We start from the raw sequence: 6,000 nt of genomic DNA, 5'->3' as shown, positions 1-6,000 counted from the left end.
TGTTTGTGTATCTCTGGGAAAAATCTATGTTCTGCCTCACCTGTACAGGATCTAAACTTGTGTTTCTGTTTATTAGACTTAAAGTTTCCCTGTCTGGGAATGAAAGTTGCCCACAGAGAAAATCATCAGGAGCTTGGTACATCCTCAGCTCTCATTTGCATTAACTTAGGTGTGCTCCGCCCGCGGCCAAGACAGACTGTCCCCGGGTTCCCTCCACCCTGCCAGGCTGGCCAAGGCGGTGCTGCGCTGTGCGGAGGCCCTCCCGCGGGAGGCGCGGGCGTGGAGGGCGTGGGCCGTGGGCGGGGCGAGCCCCGCAGCCCGGGTACTGGGAGCTGTCAGTGTCAGGCTCAGGAGAGAGGAAGTGATCGCACCGGGAGGAGCGCGAGCCTAGCCGCACAGCGTGAGACAGCACATCCTGCGGGCGCCGGCCCGCCGCTCTCCGTCCTCCCGTGCCTCCTCCACCGCCCCAGTGAGCCTCTGTGGACAGCGTCCAGGTAACCGATGGGTGGGAGGTAGCGTCACCGCGCAGCCCCCTCGGAGCCTTTCTGCAACGCCCCTCCCGGGTGGCATCCGCAGGACCCGGGAGCAGCAAGATAGCCGTGACCGCTGCAGCCACCAGTGAGCACAGCCTGGGCCCCTTCCCCCAGTCTCCGGCATACTATAAATGCCCCAGTCTGGAGCCCTCCAGCGGCGGCCCCTGCTGCAGCTCTCCCGGAGTGGAGAGGCGCGGGCAGAGAAGGAAGGGTCAAGGGTGTCCTCACCTTGTGGCCCACCTTGTACCCTGGAAGAGGCATGCCAAGGTGCCCCGCCTTGGTCTTCATTGGGGGGAGCAAAAGACCTGCTCTGTGCTGCCCGCACCCTTGTGGGCTACCAGCTGATGGCCCCTGGGAAGAGAGAGGGGCAGAGTGAGGCAAAGGATGCTGTTTGATTACATTTCCGAGTTGTCTGCAAAGCTCTTGGATGCTGTTGCTACCCGCCAAGTCGGAGGGGGTGAATGCACTTCCAACCGAGCTTTAATTAAACACTCATGCAAGATGCCAGTTCTCTCTCTCTCTCTCTCTCTCTCTCTCTCTCTCTCTCTCTCTCTCTCTCTCTCTCTCTCTCTCTCTCTCTCTCTCTCTCTCTCTCTGCTGGATTTTTTTAAATGTGGGGCTGTGTTTTGGTAAACACCTTCGCGGATGCCTGGCTCTCCTTCCCCCATTCCCATCCAGAATTGTTCTGGCCTTGCAAAGCAGTGAGTCTTCATCAGAGCAGGGATACTGGCAGCCTTAGAGGGGAACTGAGTGTACCGGAGTCTCACGACATGACATCTACCTCGGTTAAGGTTAGCCGGAGGCCGAGGACTAGGAAAGGAAATCACTTAGGAAACCGGAGGCTCTAGGAAAGGCAGAAAATGGAATAAACATACCGGCAGTCCTGGACTCTACCACACCTAAGGCAGGAACAAGTAGCCAGCCATTTTCTTGCTGGAGTTGTCTTTGGAAAGAGCATACAGACTTGATGCAGTTTAGAGTTGTGAAAGAATTGCTTCCAGACATTACAGACTTGCAGGAGGTTTAGCTGACTGAAGCAGGGCAGTAACTGTTTGAGATAGCCTTGGTTAATTGCCATGAGTAACTGTCCCCGGGATAATTTTGTGGAGTTATGGAAGTTACTGGGGGAAATGTGTTGATCAGTATTAGACTACTGGTAACTTTGAAATGCGAACATCCCATGAGATTTGCATCCTTGGGGGCCTTTTGAGAATGTGAGTAATACTTCTAATTTTTTTTACAACGCCAAGCTTGTTCCTAACAGCTATAGGGAAATGGATTAACTCTGTTCCCCTGACCACGATTCTTAGTGGAACAAAATCTGGCAGTCCTAGCACTAAGGCAGCGTTCTCCTCACTGGAATCAGCTCTCCAGGATGTGAGATATGAGGATCCCGTGATCATGAGATAGTCCTTTAAAACCACCCAACACAGTACAGGAGTGGCCAGTGTACCTTTCCAACCTGCCCAGCCTTAGGCACTGTTTGTGGCCCAGACCATTTGTACATCTCTGTCTTGTTTCAGGGTTCTAGCATCTGCACACCTGCATGGATCTCTGAGATGCTGCAGCCTTTTGTGTCCTGCCCTCCTGAGGCAGACAGGCAGGGCTGGTTCCTATCTTCTGCGCACTGCCTGCCCTTTGCTTCTGAATGCACACCTTGAGTCTGTTGTCCATTAAAAACTTACTTGTGTCTGTATGGAGAATAATGGTTACGGCTATGGGCAGGCGGAGAAAGTAACATAACAGAAAGTAGTGTGGAACTGTCCTCTGGCAACAAATATAACAGAAAGACGTGTTTTAAAGAGAAACACTTGTGCAATCACACTAATACACACCAACTATTTAAAAGTTTCCAGAAAACCTTATGTAGGGGAAGGAGAAGGCTGATGTCCTGGAGCAGATTGGAGGAGGAGCTGCCTCCTAGGAAGAGATTTCATACATTTGGCAAACCATCATATGGCAGGGACTGCAGCCTCCTGTTGGGGCAGTAGGACTTGTTTATATATATACTTCTCGACTCCATTTATACCAAAGTCTCTTGTCAGTTCCTCAAAGACAAACTTAGGGGTCACTGGACCCCTCTCTTTGTTCCTCTGCGCAGGGCAGCCTTAATGAACAAATCTCCTTTCTGTACTTTTCACTATTACTCGTCTCTTTACCCAGTGTGTCTGGATGAACAGACTAGCACAGTTTGGTGGGGCTGCCAGGGATTACTTTTACCCCCAGACTCCCCTGACAGCAATTTCTCTTAGATTATCCTTGAAGTCACAAGTGTAGCTATAATTTTGTCACTGGATTGGTAACCGTGGATGGTACCATAAACTCAAATTCCATTTATTGACCCTTTGGAATAAAATGTTAAATAGTTCCTCTCCATTATTAGAGGATTTCAAACCTTTGTCAATTGCTGCTTCCTTGACCACAGATTCCCTTTGTGTAAAAAGTGTGGCTTTTATATCACCTAGAAAATGTAAGACCCCATATTCATTTGGGTACTTTGCTGCAATGAATAGATCGATGTTTTGTGCATACTCCAGGTTACCCCCCAAAAATGTTCATTCTGGGCTTATGTCTTTGCTTTACTGGGTAGGAAGGCTGGCACAAGAATGTCAGAGAGAATCTTGTCATAATGTAAACTCCTATGCCTAGGTGCTAGTCTGGAAGAGATCCTGGGGGGATATACAGTCTCCCTGATTCTATTATTATTATTATTATTATTATTATTATTATTATTATTATTATTTGAGCCCTTTATGTCCCTAGACACCAGAGACAATGCACATGAGTTTTAGAGTAGGCATTGGATCTTGTTGATACAATAATTATGTCTATCTGCATATATATTTTAAGAGAAATTAAGATGTTTTCAAATAAAATGAGATTAAGAACCACTGGTTCTTAAAGAAGGGGGAGGGACACAGAAGTCACCGCTGAAATGTATCAATGCAAAAGCACTGTGCCAGGACTAACCAAGAAAAAATGTTTTTATCTGCCATTTTTCTGGCATTTCACCTAAGCTTGGGTGTCAGAAACCTCTACATGAGCTCAGTCTGCAACCAGGTGGAAGCCTCCAGCAGCGGCCATGGCTAGAGCATTGGTCTGTCCTTCTGGTACTTACCTGGAGCACAGTTGGAGCTTTGTTACTGACACAGTAGTTCATCGAATCCCTCCAACATCCAGGTATCTTCTTACACAAACAAGGTGATGCTTGGAGAATCCAGTTGCTGGTCCCAGGCCACATGAGGCCAACTAAGGAAGTGCTAGATTTCAGATACAGTTCAGCCTAACTCCAAGGCCCATTCATTCTCTTCCTACCACATCTCATTGTTTCTCTATCTATGTGGGTTCCCAAACGCACTGTTTAATGTAGCTTTTTTTTTATTATTGGAGTACTCAGTGTCCTTCAAGGACAAGCTCTCACGCTGATAGGAAAAGCCTGAACATCTTATCAGAAAGAACACAAAATTTATACATTTCTCAGTGTGGCCTGTTCTCGTTGACTGAAGATGATGCCTGACTCATCCACCTTTTATGTGTCTCCAGGCATCTTGTAGAAAACCAAATGCATAATGGTTCTCGCCTAACCCAGTTCAAAGACAGTCTGCCCAGGAGAGCAGCCATTCAAGACTCTGTTTCAAAGAAGCATTTCCTACCAGGCTTCCCCATCTTCTGGGACTTCTCTGTTACGGGGACAATGCTGAGACCTGGAACACTGGATCTGCACTAAAGCCTGGGAGGCCTTGAACTCACCACACAATCTCAGTGCTCTGTTTGCAGTACACATCAACCTTGAAGTTATACTAAAGACATGGAAGGCAGGAAGCTCTCGCATTCAAGATTCTGCTTAAGACTCAGCCTTCGCGCTCTGCTGTTTTCCTGTAGTACTCTTATAGCACACCCATTGTTTTATTTTGTGGGTTAGAATAGCTAGTGGGATCAGTATGGCAAATGCATAAAGCATCACTGCTATGGTTAAGGACATTCTTTGCAATGAAAGTGACAGATCTGAGATAATTTGATGTGTGACTGCTATGTCCTTAGCCAACAGAACAGCATGGCCACAGGTATCAGTGAAATTCATTATGATTTAAAGCAATGATTCCTAAAAGTTTTTTTAATTCTGACACCACTTTTGACATCACAGTTTTGGTTGGCATCTGATTTTTCATCATGAATTTTAATAATTACCATGAGGGTAGACAGCTCAATGGGTAAGAGTTCTTGCTGCGTAATACCCGAGTTCAAATTCCCAGAACCCACACAAAATGCAGAAAGTGGCAACATGTGCCTGTAACCCCAGCACTGTAGGGGCTGGAGACAGGGGCGTACTTGAGAACTGCTGGCTGCCAACCAGCTACAGGTTCAGTGAGAGACCTTGTTCCTAGGGAATGAAGGAGAGCTTAATAGAGCATGGCAGCAGATGCCATCCTCTGACTTCTGTGTGTGCATGGGTGTGTGCATCTGTGAAAAGCCATGCCAGTCACATGCCTACACACCACAAAAATATACCACACACACTCACGTGAGCAAAAGAAACCATTAATTTATCATGAATGTGGCTTTCAGAATATCATAACCTTTGACATTCAAAGATAAAATAAGGGCATCCTGCATGAATTCACCTAAAATATAAATACTATAATAACTATGTAGAAGGTTCCTTTAGCAAGGGGATGTTTTTATAGCTTGTATTCAAAACTCACTAAAATTTGGGGCTCCCTTTCTCCCTCTTTCCCTTCCTTCTTTCCTTCCTTCCCTCCTTCATTACTTTCTTCTTTCCTTCCTTTCTCCCTCCCTGTCCCCTCTCCCTCCCTCTCTCCCTCCTTCCCTTCCTTCCTTCCTTCCTTCCTTTCTTCTTTCCTTCCTTCCTTCCTTCCTTCCTTCCTTCCTTCTTTCCTTCCTGTACTTCTTATTTTTTTCAGGAGTGTGGAAGAAATGTCTTTGTAAATGGAGCTGAGGAGTCCCCACTGGGGCACATTCTCTGACAGACAAGCTTTAGGAGAGCAGACAGACAGAAGTCTCAGGTCTAGAAGTTAGTGCCATTAGCTCCTCCCTTCATAGTTCTTTCAGACTCCTCTGTGTGGCGGGTGATCTATGCTGTGGTGCAGTGTCTGGAACCAGGTCCCCTATACTTTGTGGCGTATTAGAGAAGTGGAGGGCAGAGAGGACAACATAGAGATTTTTAGCAAGAAAAGAAAGTCATTTTGGTGTGTTTTCAGACTGGTGGTTCTTAGCTAAGAAATCCTCAGATCCTTAGCTAAGAGAAATTCAACGATCCTTGCAATGCGGGGCCATGTCTGGACAATTTTACTTATCACACTGGGCACAGGGACTGCAACTCACAGCTAGTGGGGAGAAATATGGGCAGGTTGTGGTCAAGACAGACCATACAGCAATGGATTATCCGGCCTAAACTTGCAATGATGCCAAGGTTAAGAAACTCTTCTTAAAATGCTCCAGTTTTCTC

At 46.9% G+C, this 6,000-nt stretch overlaps 1 protein-coding gene across 6 annotated transcripts in view; it reads left to right on the top strand.

Annotated features, from left to right (window-relative positions):
- Positions 1–298: 298 nt before the first annotated feature.
- The window catches only part of Dync1i1 (dynein cytoplasmic 1 intermediate chain 1), a 293,263-nt gene continuing 287,561 nt past the window's right edge, over positions 299–6,000 (top strand). For 3 of the 6 annotated variants that reach the window (XM_005082921.4, XM_005082919.4, XM_005082917.4), the window contains exon 1: positions 301–494. The gene's annotated coding sequence lies outside the window, so the exon portion shown is untranslated. Of the gene's footprint in view, positions 495–6,000 lie in introns of all 6 variants that reach the window. The other 3 variants (XM_040728478.1, XM_040728477.1, XM_005082920.4) reach the window with 2 other exon arrangements.

The sequence above is a fragment of the Mesocricetus auratus genome, unplaced genomic scaffold (genome assembly GCF_017639785.1).
Source record: "Mesocricetus auratus isolate SY011 unplaced genomic scaffold, BCM_Maur_2.0 Super-Scaffold_100019, whole genome shotgun sequence".
NCBI lineage: Eukaryota > Metazoa > Chordata > Mammalia > Rodentia > Cricetidae > Mesocricetus > Mesocricetus auratus.
The sequence above is the reverse complement of the archived record's forward strand: the minus strand, read 5'-3'. Positions and strand labels throughout refer to the sequence as shown.